General features: G+C 34.0%; 1 protein-coding gene and 1 long non-coding RNA gene across 2 annotated transcripts in view; one reads left to right on the top strand and one right to left on the bottom strand.

The window, feature by feature from the left end:
* The window catches only part of LOC135831550 (DNA-directed RNA polymerase II subunit RPB1-like), an 80,250-nt gene that overhangs the window by 55,498 nt on the left and 10,509 nt on the right, over positions 1-14,243 (bottom strand). The window lies entirely within an intron of this gene.
* Positions 12,382-14,243, top strand: part of LOC135831570 (uncharacterized) — a 108,195-nt gene continuing 106,333 nt past the window's right edge. The window contains exon 1 of the long non-coding RNA XR_010556201.1: positions 12,382-13,052. This is a non-coding gene — a long non-coding RNA (uncharacterized LOC135831570). The remainder of the gene's footprint in view (positions 13,053-14,243) is intronic.

The following is a 14,243-nucleotide window of genomic DNA, read 5'->3' as shown; positions in this document are numbered from 1 at the left end:
CTAGAGAAATATTCTTTGGAACGCAATGGTGCCAATTTTTTAATCATCATTAAAAATTTCAAAAAATCGAAAAAATTGCACAAGTTTTCGTTTTTTTTTTAATTTTTGAAATTAGTCATAATGATTCAAAAATTGACACCACTCCGTTTCCAAAATATTTCCTCAATTTCAGAAATTTTACCTTTCAATTTTTTGGCACGATTAACACGCGAAATATTCTAGAAGAAAAGTTTTCAAAACACGAATAAACAGGTTGATGAAACATGATTTTTTTTCGAAAATACCGTTTCTTTCAGAGCTCACTTTACCCCTCCAAGGGTACCTCCGGAGCTAAAATGTTTTCTGAGTGACTTTCCACTCCAAGTGAAGGTTTCTGCTGAATTTGGTCAACATTTTCTGACTTTTTGCGAGTAGGTACATTCCTTTTTGCTTGAGACTCAAATTCAAATTAAATTACGAGATACTTTTGATCAAAAAATTAAAGGCAGGACACTAAAAGATTGGAAAAAATTGAAAATACGTTATGTTGAATTTATTCTCAATAGATTAAGAAAAATGAATAAATTTCTCGTCTCGTGTCGAATTCTTAAGATATGGGTTGGTTATTTCAAAAGGAATGACTTCATCCTTCATACAACCGTCAACTGAAAAGTTTCTAGCATGCAATTTTAAGCGCTTGCATTTTTCCAGATTTTCATGGGCGAAATAGGACTAGAGGAATTCAAGAGAGAAATATGATTAATCTAGTAGGTATTTACACGAACATCCTCTTTATTTAAATCATATAGCATTCCAAAAATGTTGTTACTATGTATACCCAGACAAACTATGTGTTTAATTCATACCTATTATATTTCGTTGATTGCAATAGAGTTTCTGATTTTTGCTCTTTAAAAGAAAGATTTTCGCTTTTTTGTCGGTGGTCCATACTTATATACGCTGATAGCCAATATTTATGCGATGAAAAAGTATTGAAAATAAGTAAGACATTTTTTTGAATTTTTGATGATATTTTTGCTGAAAAAAAATAGCAATTTGAATTTTTTTTGTCAATTTATCTACGTTTTGGATTCAGGTCTTTCAATTTTGCTCGAATTATTTTCCTATACCTAGGCTTATTCTTACTCGTATATGTATTAGGAAAAACAGCCTCATCACCTCGGTGGGCGAGGCAAGGTTTGTAATTTTTCATCAGTTGAAATTTTTTGCTAGGTACTTATAAATAGCTTACTAACTTAATGCTGAACTATAGAGTCTAATTTCTCGAGATTGTTCTAACTTGGGAGTAAAATCTGTTTACGACGTTTTAAAAATGATTAAGAGTATCTTCAAAAAATATTTGCCAAAATCCAAACATTTCAAAAGTTCGAAGTTGAGCTTTTTTGAAAGCGCAATTTTCAAAATGTTGTCAAATTTCGGAGTTGAGTATTATTTAAAACTTTGAAGGAAAATAAATCTAAGAAGCATATTTGTATATTTTCATGGTATACGTACATACACATCTGTGAGCTTTTCGTGGTGGAATTCAAATGGAGAGAGGGAGGGCTCGAGGAGGAGGCTCGGAGCCCCAAAATTTAGATCGAAATGTTTTAAAAAATTCCAAATATCGAGAGACCTAACGTTTCGTAGGTTTTCGAGGGCACTATAAATATGAATATCAACTTGTTGGTTTTTTTGGTAATCTGACCCCTTCAACACTCTCGTTGACCCCAAAAATTACTAAAAAATTGGAAAAATCGAGTGACATGTGGTTTATTAGGTTTTCAAAAGGGCCGAATTCGAATATCAACTCAGTTTTACGGTTTGGTCTCTCTAACACTCTCATTGATTGCAAAAATTCCTGAAAATTGGAAAAATCGAGTGACAAATGATTTATTAGGTTTTTGGATGGCTTAAATAGGTTATCAACTCGTGTTTTTGATTAGGTCCGGAACGTCTTCACTGCCACTTCAAAAATTCGTAAAAAATAGAAAAAATCGTCTTACATCCAAGTTATTAAAGGATTTCAACGAATTTTATCGTGATAGACAAAATGGTTTGAAGATGTTTGGAAAAAATTCAGTAAGGTAGGACAGGCCTAATGAAGGTATTCTATACCAAGTTTCGGCAAAATTGGCCGAAAAGAACTCGTTCTACAACAATTTTTTTTTCAAATTTCATGATGGAAAATTCAATCCACGGACAACTCCGTAGAGTGTTATGAGGGCTGGATTCGATACATTTTTGGCATACTTGTTCACGAGGTTCAATTCCAAACCTACTAAAAATGTCGAAAATGAGCCGAATTTGGTCAATACAACGAGCTTTCCTTAAACTTAAAATTGCTCCTAGTTTCAACTTCACAAACCGCAAGTAACGATTGATCATTTTCGATCAGTCCAACCATTTAGTTATTTTTGAGTTTTCCAATCAGATCTAGTTATAAATTCTGTTTGAATATTTATGAAAATTTTCTTCGGTATAGATTTGGAATTTTTTGAATATTTAGTTGAGAAATTCGCTCCATTTTGTTTCTTGTTCTCACTCTTATCCTACAAAATTGCAGCATTGAATGCGGGAAATGATTAACTAATCCTTAAGAATAATTATGAGAAAAGCAAAGACTTTCTAGCAATCAGTGAATTATCAGGATCTTTACTTGTGTATGTCCTATATGGAGGTCCGTAAATCGAAAACTTGAAATACTTCGAAAAATGATTTTTTTGAAATTTTTCAGATACTTAATTCTGTTTGTATTCGCATTCTTTAGAAATTATTTCCTCGAAAATATCGAAAAACATCGCAGTTTTTCGATACCTCACGTTTGGCATTAGAAAAGGCTATTTTTGGGGATTTTTTCAAAATTTCATCTCTGTGCCTTCGTATCTTTATTTATTTATTACAGGTTTTTCAGCCTACTTTTTTACTTCATCAAAAGTGGCAACACTGTTTTCGTCACTGTACTTAAATAGCCCCTGAAATCAGGAAAAATAAGAAAAAAAATTTCGAAGCGCCAAGTTATTTAGAACTCCCGGTATTTAAAATTTTCAATTGCCCCTCTTACCTAAAAAAAATCTCAAGAGATTACCTATCCACTTGCTTCATTTACTCGTATCATCGTTTGATGACCCTTCGTTCAAATTTTTGCTTATTTGGTTCGGAATGACACTTTTGGCGACCTCCAAAATTTCATACGAAGATGTGTAAAAATTTTCATTGTTCAGTTTCATTTTTCTTAAGATTCTTCACTTCAAGACTGATATCTTTAAAAGCTCGGATCAATATCCAGTCAATGAACGATGTCTCGACTCCCTATACCCATGATGAAGGGAAATTATTCCATTTTTGTGAATTTTATTCCAGCAACCGATCTTTCTCTCCAACTTTTGATTGAGATTTCCAATTTTTAGGTATTTTTTAAGAGTCTCGAGATGGTGTTTTATAATTTTTAGAGTTGTGATGCCTGAATTCGAAATTGACGTTAATTCGTCCAAAAATCATAACAAAAGTTACTTACTGATTTACTGACTAGGTATGATTAGATAAGAATAAACCGTTTCATTTCGACCGTTCTGGTTGGTCAAATTTGTGCTCACCTGAAACAAAATACAAATTTTGGTTAGTTAATTAATATAAATTACAAACTTCATCATTTAACTAATAATAATATGCTGAATCAGCCTTTAGTTTAATTCAGGGCTGGGAATTTAATTACCTAACCAAAAATGAGAAGAAATTCTCCTCTTCAATTTCCCATGAAGAGGGAATTACTTGGAATAATTAGGACCTAAAGCAAACATTTTTTGCTGATTTGAATTTTTTCATTTTTTTTCAACTTTGAGACAATGAGGATCAGCATTTTTGGTGAACTGAGAGAGGGGGTTTCCTTGAAAAATGGGTTTATTCAGAAGGGTTCTGCTTAGAAATGCAAAATTTTCTCAAAATTTGCATCTCTCTACTCACTCTACTCTGACAACATCGAATGCGACAAAATATCTATTAATTCAGTTATAGGTACAAAATAATAGTAAAAGTCAAGCAATTACCCTCTGGCAATTAGCAAATTGCATATAACTTGGTAAGTACATTTACTTGGCGTTCGACGGTTTGATGGTCATTTAAATGGAAGGTGTGTACTGTGTAATTACCGCTCATGTGGATTTTTTTTTTTGAAATTTGATGGAACTTAACAAAAAAAAGGTGGATGAATGACCTCAAGGCGACGAAGGAAAAATTTCAAATGATTAGGTCCATGTTCCCCTCCACACTCAATCCTTTGATATAACTCAAAGTTGTTTTCGAATGTTTCGATTCAATTTTATTTCAGACTTTGTGGTCTCTTGAAAATTAAAAATTATTCTTACGTTTTGTTGAGGGCATTTGTCCATGATTTTTTGTTAGATATCATCAAATTCCCCCCTCTCCCCCATAAAGTATTGAAAAACGACCCGCCCTAGTGATTAGGACGGAGCAGCCACCGTGAAGGAATTTTTCAGACGCCCTCCTCAGATCGTATTTTCGAAATACCCCATTTTCGTTGAACTGATAAGCATGTTCGTTCGTTTTAAAATACCCATCACTGGACTATTGTGGAAAATGGGTGTACAGACTTATAAAATTGACCATAAGTTTTTGAAAAAAATTTCAGGTTGGTTATGAAATTTTTATCGCGAATTTACAAGATCAACATTATTGGCCTTTTGTTTTCTTCTGTATTTATGAATTTGGGTTTGGAAATCAACATACCTAATTGTTTTGAAAAAAATCTTCAATTATTGAAGCGAGTGGTCGACCGGAATTAATTTTTTTTTTCAAGCATCACAACCTTATTAATTTTCAGTTCCAATTCCTCGCGTGAAATTTTTTGAAATCAATGTGCTGAATTGATACGAGGTGTTAATTCTGCTCATCAAATTGGGTCTTTTTTCGTGTGTTACTTAAATTTTTGAAATTCAGGGTCTTAATGATGGCTCGATGTGCTGAAGTTGATGTGCCTAAAATTTCAGTTCTTCAACCCTTATGGAACGACGATTCGCAGCTTCAAAATTTTGATAAATTTGTTCATTCTCTTGATGATAAGTAGGTACCTACTTTTTACACTATCAAAATCATATTGAGTTTTAAAGCGAATAATAAAAACAGTCTTGCAATCCTCAAGATACAGGATTGTACAGTGAGTCTAAAACTACAACCAACAAAAAAAAAAATGTGTTCTCAATGGTTCTACACATACGCGTTGGATTCTCCAAAATGCAGCGAATTATTGAAATGTGTTGAAGGCTTTTTCTTTCAATTTTACCATCTGTTTACTTTACTGAAAGCCGAGGAACAGTTTTTCTTTTTTCATTTTTAGTGATGGATACCCTAATGATGAGAAATGAATTGAGACGAATTAATAAGCGATTAAAGAAGCAAAACTCCTGTTGCAATCTGCGAAGAAAAAATACTTAGTTTTCTCTTCAGATCGTTGTTTACCCGTATTATCTCCTGGTTCGATTCATTTTCAAAAAAGTTTTCGCCCAGCCCTGCAGTTGGGTTGGGATACTTAAAGTTTTGCAAAAGGAAGCTACCTATGAATTCCCAATACAACGAAATCACTTCGTATAAAAATGCACCAGAACTGTTGAGCAATGGACACGATTGAGAAATAATATCATTATTTAATTTTTTCAGATAATTCATAGTGTTCGAAAAAAATGTAACACTGGTTTCACCAAATCTTCAAAAAGTGCTTCATAAAACCTATATTTGGCGAAAGTTCTGAACTGATACCAATTGTAGTTTCAAAGTGGTCTCCCCTTCTTAAAAATTAGGTACATATAGGTATCTCTATTTTTTTAGATTTTCAGCACTCCTCCCCTCCCCCCACCACCATGAAAATGCACTTTGAGTACTGCGTTTTGCGCTATATTCTTCGTGCTTCGTTGAGGTCTACTTACATGAAAAGTTTATTCGATCCTTTCGAGGTTCTCATTGTTTGAGTAAACACAAATTGAAGATCTGGTGAGTTCATCATAAGCCATCACTCCAAAATTACAAAACAGAAGAAAAATCACGTTTAAAAATTTTTTTCACGTCGGCGAAAAGAGGAAATTTGAGGGAAAAAGTGCTTATTTGCGACTAAAAAAATGTAGGTACAATGGAATGAAATAAAGTTTTAAAGTATTTACTGGTGATTTATGTTTTTAGTTCAACTTATCTACACACTTTTTTTCATTCCACTGCACATTTTTTTAGTCACAAATGACCAATTTTTTCTTTCAAATTTCCTCTTTTTCGAAGTGAAAAAAATTTTTAGATGTGCTTTTTTTTCTGTTTTGTAACTTTGGATTGATGCCTTACGATGAGCTCGTCAGATCTTCATAATTATCTGGTTCACTCAAACTACGAGAACCTCGAAAGAGTCAAAAAAATTGTTCTCTCGAGAGCAAAAATCTCGACGATTTGATATGAAATGGCCTGCAGTTGTAATAACCTTCAGTCATTTGCAAAGGTCGACATGTAAGGGCTAAGGGGTGTCTAAATGGTGACCTAATGTGCTCTGATAAACTTGCCGGAAGTTTCAGATCCCCAACCCTTATGATGACACGAAGATACTTCAGCTTCAAAATTTCTAAAAATTAGTCATTTTGACGCATTTTTTATTTTAAAAATTATTTTATGGTTTGAAGTTGATAATAAAAATGGTCTGGAAACCCTCAGGATAGTATACTTACTGTGAGCTGAAAAACTCCAAAAAAAACTTGTGCGTATGATTCACCTAAAACAGGCACCTAAATAAATAGGTAGGTATGGGTATCTCTACCTACTTATAGCAGATTTTTGATGCAGTAATTTTTTTAGTTTATTAAGCTGATGGGTGTGTTTGAACTTTAAAAAATTTATGATTAAGAAATTAAAGTTAAAAACCAACTAATAAGTGATAAGCAAGTGACATAAGCAGATATCATACTGCAATCAGCGAGTACCTATGGATTGTTACTATATCTTCGCGGATTAACAGGTACCGTCTCACGATACTTATTCATTTTGGTCAATTTTCAATGAAAAAATTTGATCATTCAATTCAATTATTTCTGCAGAGAATGAACGGAAGTGGAAATGGAAAAAAGATCCTATAACGTGAAATAGGGAAATTGATGGAATGAGCTCAAAATCGATTACTTTTTGTAGTAAGTAGATCTCGATTTGATTCAAAATAAGAATCGATTAAAGCCCAAGAATACACCAATTGAAATAGATTCTGTAGGCAAAATCACTGAAAGTGACCTCGCTGATGTTATGGAGAATTAATGAGAAAGACTGAAAAAATGATTTAGATGCGACTCGTCATTGCAAACGCTGCAGAAATGTGAGAAATGAACGCAGATACCTAAAATGCATTTCGATGTTGAGCTGGGTTAAAAAAATTTCGGACTATTTGACTTCTGTCCTGCTCGAATGTATTATAGATAGGTACGCACCTATTTGTAGTGTATCTATTTCAATTTTAAAACTTTTTCAAAAAATATTCAGTCTCATGATAGCAGAGCTCTCAAGATGTGCTATCAATAGTTTAAAAATGATATCTATATGTCCCAGAATTTTGAATTCTATGATGAGCTATTTCGTAGGTGCTTAAATGAGTCAACATTTCGAGTACTCTCAAGTCGTTATCGTATGGCTGATAAATGCTGAGTGCAGGTGGATAACATTGCATGAAAACTCTTCATAACGCGACCTTCCTGAGCGATTCGATAAATTATTGGGGATTGTCTAGATCGTTTTCTCGAAACAATCCCTCCTACCTTTATAACTTTTTCGAATCAAACTTCGCCCAATTTCGCACCTTTCTCAATTTCAGCCCATATTGACCTACTGACAATTTAATTTTCTCTTCACCCGAGCCATTTCCTTACCACACAGTCTCTGTTCCAATTAATATCACAACAACGTTTGAACACACCGTACCTAATACCCAATGTACCTATAAACTTACTGAAATACTCTCAACTCCGACACCGTACACTTCTCCTTTCCAAACACTTTGCATAGATCGTATAACCTGTATTGCATAACATCTTGACCCGAGTACCAGTACATTCTATACGTCTGCAATTAAACCTACTCGACGGTCATTTGAAACGCCGCCATCGCCACTGCTTTTAAAATCTCACCCGACTACCGCGATTTAAAAAAAAATCTCATACCTATTTCATTATACCTACATCGTACATCGACATCGTTTATTCGTCGTTCTCGTGCGTTGAGCCAACAAAGTATCTAATAATTGGCGAAAATTATCTATAGACGTAAGTATACCTTAATTCATTTTTAAATCAGCCATCGGATACCTAAATACCTGCTTCTCTTGCATCTATACTGTATATGAAGTATACGTACACGTGAGCAGCCTATATCTCGTACACCAATTTATTATTTGTTGAGGTATACGATGTGTATAGGCGTAGTTGGTTTGGTTTACTCTTTCGTTAGTGTAATTTGAACACATGTTGTGTATTTTCTCGTCTCTTAGGTAATGTCCTATATATGTTGCCAATCTGGTAGCAAAGTAATACGAATAATATCCCTTGAACTTTACACAACCACGTGGGATATCTAAAATTAAACGCGGATTAGGTCGTTACCTACACACGAGTCACCTATGTTGTTCAGTGTTCTGTTCCCTTCTGCCATCGTATTTCACAGTTCGTTTTATACTAATGACAGAGGAATGAATTTCTTGAGCAATTACTAGAGTTCATTGGGCGAATATGGAGCACGTCTTGAATGAGGATAGAACGATTGGAGTTCTTGACTGGGCTCATGATGATTCAAAAATGGGTTTTTAAGCTGATTTCAGTGACTTGAGAGGTGTGAAATGATATCTTATATCTCTCATTACCTCTCTGTGTTGAGTCGTACAGATTTTTGAGCAGGTCAACGTTGATGAAACAGTGTCCATTTTCAGGAAAAAATATTTTTTTGACTATTTTTGTACGTTTTTGAAAAAAATGGAGGGAACCCTTTTAAAAATGAAATATGAGTATTAAATCATCCTAGATTTTTGAGGACACTGATTCGAATTTCATCAACCAGTTGCTCCTTAGATAAAAAAATAACCCTAAAATGGCGAGGAGAGGAGGAGGTGCAAACTCTGAAATTTTTAAAAATGCAATATGAATTATCGAGTTATCTATAAAAGTAGGTTTTTGAGTATGCTGGTTTCAATTTCATCAACCATTGTCTCCTTAGGCCAAAAATAATCCAGCCCGAGTGGGAAAAGGGGATGTATGAAATTCAAAAATCCACGAAAATGCGATATGGCATCGGAGAAGATGATGAAGATGACTCCTATTTTAAGAATATGCGTATTTTTCAATCTTTCTTTCTGATATTTTTGAATACCGCAATATTGTATTTTTTGAAAATGTTTGATTTTATACTTCTTCTTTGGAACCAATAATTTGTGATGTTTGAGGTTAAATGGTTTTTAAAAATGAATTCTGTATCCTTGAAAAACCACATTTTGATGCTCATATTGTATTATTTTGAAAAGTGTGATTTTTGCCCCCCCCCTCCCATCGACCCCTTTTTGAGCTCCTGTTTGAGTTTCAGGTCTGATATGGAGTATTCAATAATCAATTCTGTACCCTCAAAAACCCCACTTTATGATACAAATGATGTAGTTTTTGAAAGTTTTAAATTTTATACCTTCTCTTTGGGCCTAATGTCAGAGTTCGAGGTACATATTAAAATGGACCTTTGAAGAATGAATTTTTGTCATTGAAAACTTTGATTCCTGGAACTCGAGATCCAAATTTTTGATTAAGTAGGTACCTGCCTACAAGTTTGGTGGAGAAATGTTGAATAAATTAGGGAGGGAGAGGAGATGAGTTGAGAGGTTTCTGAAAATCCAGTAAAACGGCTGTGAAAAAGTTCGATTTTTCTACAAAAAAATCTGTTGGATGCTCTATATTCTCTTCCCTTATTATGTAGACTACACATTTTTTAATGCATGTGTAAAATACCTTATAATCCAATATTTTCAAATACATTCATTCAACCTGTATTTTATCGGAATATGCAGCATTATATAAAGTTTAATACTACAATAAAATTTTAACATTTTAAACAATTAAAAGCGAAGCAAACTCAGTAGCGAAGCTTTCCTATTTACTGTTTGTATCCATGCCTACTTAAATTTCCCGAAATTTCTGTTTCATTTTGCCTACATCCTATTTTAGGAGTATTATTTAACGTATGACGATTACACGTTGAACTGATATGGGCACTGAAGTGAACATAGTAAAATCTCAGTTCCTCCCAAATTCCAAAAAATATACTTACTTACCTATTTATCTATAGGGTAAATTTCAATTTCGTATACGTTTCCTTTGGAGCTTGTTTTGGGTTTTGAAGTCCAACGAGCATCAAAAATGATTTAAGCGTCATTAAAAACCCCAAATTTTGATACTCATATTGTATGTATCATTTTGAAAATAAGTAAAATTTTGTATTCCCCTTTGGAGCCCATTGTTAGGGTTTTGAGATGAAATGGTGTTCAAAAATGAATTCTGGCCTTCAAAACCCCTTATTTGGATGCAAATATTTTATTTTTGAAAATTTTCAATTTTGCACGATCACTTTCTTTGGAGCTCATTTTGGGTTTTGATGTTGAATGTACGTCTTGTACTTACATTAAAAATGAATTCTGTACACTTAAAATCCCAGATTTCGATATAGATACTTATACTCGTCGTATTGTATTTTTTTGAAAATTGTAAATTTTGCACCCCCTCCTTTTGGAGCCCAGTTTGGAGTTTGGGATGAAATGATCTTCAAAAATGAATTCTGCGCCTTCAAAAATCCACATTTGAGTGCAAATAGTGTATTTTTGAAAAATCTTCAATTTTGCACCTTTTTTCGGATCAGATTATTTGGGTTTCCTCCTCCTTCTCCGTGAAAAAGTTTGTCGATCGATTTAAAGCATTCGCCAGTTACCACATTTATAAAATTTTCACTTTACTCTACCCCCTCCCCTCCCTCTCAGTTATTATAAGATTTTGGAAGATTCAAAAACTTGGTCTGGAAAACTGGACACTCTGTAGAATTATTCAAAAATGACCTTTGCTACCTTTTAAAATGGGTCAAAATTTCGCCAAAAATTAAAATATTCCGATGAAAACGTTTTCGAGGATTTTTAAAAAAATTTCAGGTCAAAACGTGGGCCATGATTACTTGATATTTTATCAAAAGTATCTCGCATCTGATCCAAATGGGTTGTAATTTTCTCAAAAAATTCAAATATTTGAACGAAAATGTTTTTGAGCATTTTAAATGAATTTTTGAGCTCGAAATTTGGTCATGATTTTTAGAATTTTTGAAAGGTATCATACATAAGTAAATGGGACCTATAGGTATCAAAATGAATTGAAACTTTGGAAGACAATCAAAAATATCTTATCAATTTTTTTCGAGCATTTTTAATAGAGATGTGTGGCATAAAATTTGCTTTATTTCAAGAAATTATCGTAAATGCACGTAGGTAATAAAATTGGTTCAAGCTCGGGTCCAAAATATTTTCTTCATAAAATGCTATACCAAAGTTCGAATGAAATAATTTTTTTTGAATTTCTCACCAAATTCGAACTCATTTTGTTCGATCACATGACACTTAATTCACAAAAATCTAAAAAATCATGACCCTATTAATTCGGGTTCAAAATTCTTTAAAAATGTTCAAAAAAACATCTTCGTCAAAACCCATTGTAATAGGTCACATTGGTACCTTTTTTACCAAAAATTATGATCTAATTTTGGGCTTGAAATCCTTCAAAAATGCTTTAACAACGTTTTCAATGAGATATTTGCTTTGATTAGTCGCAGGATATTTTTCAAAAATCTCAAAAATCATGTTCCGGGGTTTAAAATTCGTTTGATGTTCTCGAGAAACATTTTCGTCGACATTTTTCAATTTTTCGTGAAATTTCAACTCATTATGATGAGTCTTAAATGACATTTTGAAAAATCTCAATAACCATGACCTAATCTTCAACTTAAAATTTTTCGAAAAACGTTTTCTTCAAAATATTCATATTTTTCGCGAAATTTTAACCTATTTTGATATGTCACAGGGTCACTGCAGAAGAATTTTGCGATAGTTAATTTTTACTCAAAATGGGGGGGGGGAGGAGGAGGAGGTTAGCGATTTTGAAATTTTACTGTGCCTCATAACCCCGCCCCAGCCGCTTTAGTGGTGTGGAATGAACTCTTTTATGTTGAGCATGCATTTGAATTATTTCGAGCCACATGACTTGATGACATTTGGGTAAGTACATTATCATTTTTGTAAAAATGTTCCCAAGGAAAAAGCGGTGGTCGCTATTGCAATACCTATAATCTTTAGGTAGGTAAAAGACTAAGGCATGTTTGTTCGATGCCAGCAGTTTTCTGCTTGTCTTGCATCGTTTCCTAAATACGTAGTATAAAATTGGTCTTATCTCGTTTTATTATAAAAGGTGTACAAGACTTTAGGAAGGGGAAGGGTGGCCAAAGCGTTGATAAGATGTTGCTTGGAAGAGGGATTGTTGGAAATTTGCGATACCGAATGCATTAGGAAGTATTAATAGTTGCATTTTGATTATCGTAATCGTGGCCTTCGCTTCGTCCGGTGTATCTAGTCTAGTGCTAGTTTGCAAGTTCGATTATGCCGGATATTTTTCGATTGAAAGATCTCGTGTTTTTCGTGTTCTTTTTTTCTCAAATTCGGGGCTTCGTTGGACGTTGAAGTTTCGGCGATTCTCGCGTATTCGCCGGGGATTATTGCAAGCAAGCTATCGTGAGTTTTACGACGATTTTTGGTGAGTTTTTTGCATTATTTTGGTCCGGTGTGTATCTAGCGCTGGTGTGCATCGTGCAAGTTCGATTATGCCGGATATTTTTCGATCAAAAACTCTCGTGTTTTTTGTGTTTTTTTTTCTTTTTTTTAAAATCGAGGCTTCGTTGATGTTGAAGTTTTGGTGATCTTCGCGGATTTGCCCATGGATTATTGCAATGCAAGAAAGCTCTTGTGAGTAAAACAACGATTTTTGGTGAGTTGTTGCCATTATATTTCTCGCATGTTTCCTTTTTCAATAGGTAGGTACTTAGGTATAGGTACCTAGATTTTTGTGAATTTTTTTTCCAGAATTGCGCCTGCGTCTACATATTTTCGAGCAGGTGTTAATGAAATGCCCTCAGTTTAGGTTTACAATGTGCTGTATGAAATGTATGTACGATTTATGTAAAATGTAAATCTACTCGTGTTTCTCATCTTGAATCATATAGATGAGTTTCACTCCAGCACACAGTCGTGACTCGTCAATTTAACTCATTTTTTTTTTCATGCATCGTGGTAGATTGTTTGAACTTGCAGGTACATATTGCAACGACTCTGATGAACGTACTCATCTGATGCCTGGTTGACTAATGGAGTATTTTGTACGTTTTAATGACAAATAATTTTCAATTTATTCGTATAACGCGTGGACTACAGGGCTCCCTCGCTCGGTAGCTCATCGTTAGGTCACGATGAACGATCATCATGTCGGCTTTGGTAGTTGAGCGTTTAAAATACGTGTGAATACGTATATTTATTTCCATTTGTATGGATCTTGTGTAACATGACCGAAGACCGATGTATTTTGAGACACACGAGCTCATCGGTGAAATAATTCGAGACATATGGGGAACGACTTTAGCTCGTTTTGAATTTTTTTTTGTCGTTGTCGAATTCGGAATGGTCGATTTTACATATCAAATGAAACGCCGAAGGTTCTACTAAAGTTCGACGCAGTCAGAGCTTAAAATTTGTCAACTTTTAAAAAAATGTTGGCATTGTTGGCGCCAAATGATTCTAGATTTTGTGCCTCAGGAGCGTCCTTTATTCTTGCTTCAAGCACCTACCTATCTAGTCATCAATTGAACCGTTCAGTTTCGGGATAATTAGGAATTACTCGATTGAGAGAGTAATAGGGTGGTTAAAGTTATTTCAAAGAAGTGGTTTTTTGAAAAAATAACCTGTACAAATTCTGTAGAAAAAGTTCAATATTCTTTGAAGTCATGACACACTTATGTAATAATATGACGTTTTGGTTCGTTCAAGTGTGTAACTTACTCCACTCCGCTTTCTAAATTTGTTTGGTTTACTTACCTGTTGTTTGGTTTACCTTTTCCTTGGCCTCCTCGTCCTCGGTATATTCCTACTGTGTAAAGCGTGCAGGAGAAGGTTTACACCTAGCTTT

The sequence above is a fragment of the Planococcus citri genome, chromosome 1 (genome assembly GCF_950023065.1).
Source record: "Planococcus citri chromosome 1, ihPlaCitr1.1, whole genome shotgun sequence".
NCBI classification, from domain to species: Eukaryota; Metazoa; Arthropoda; class Insecta; order Hemiptera; family Pseudococcidae; genus Planococcus; species Planococcus citri.
This window is presented reverse-complemented; position numbering and strand designations above follow the sequence as displayed.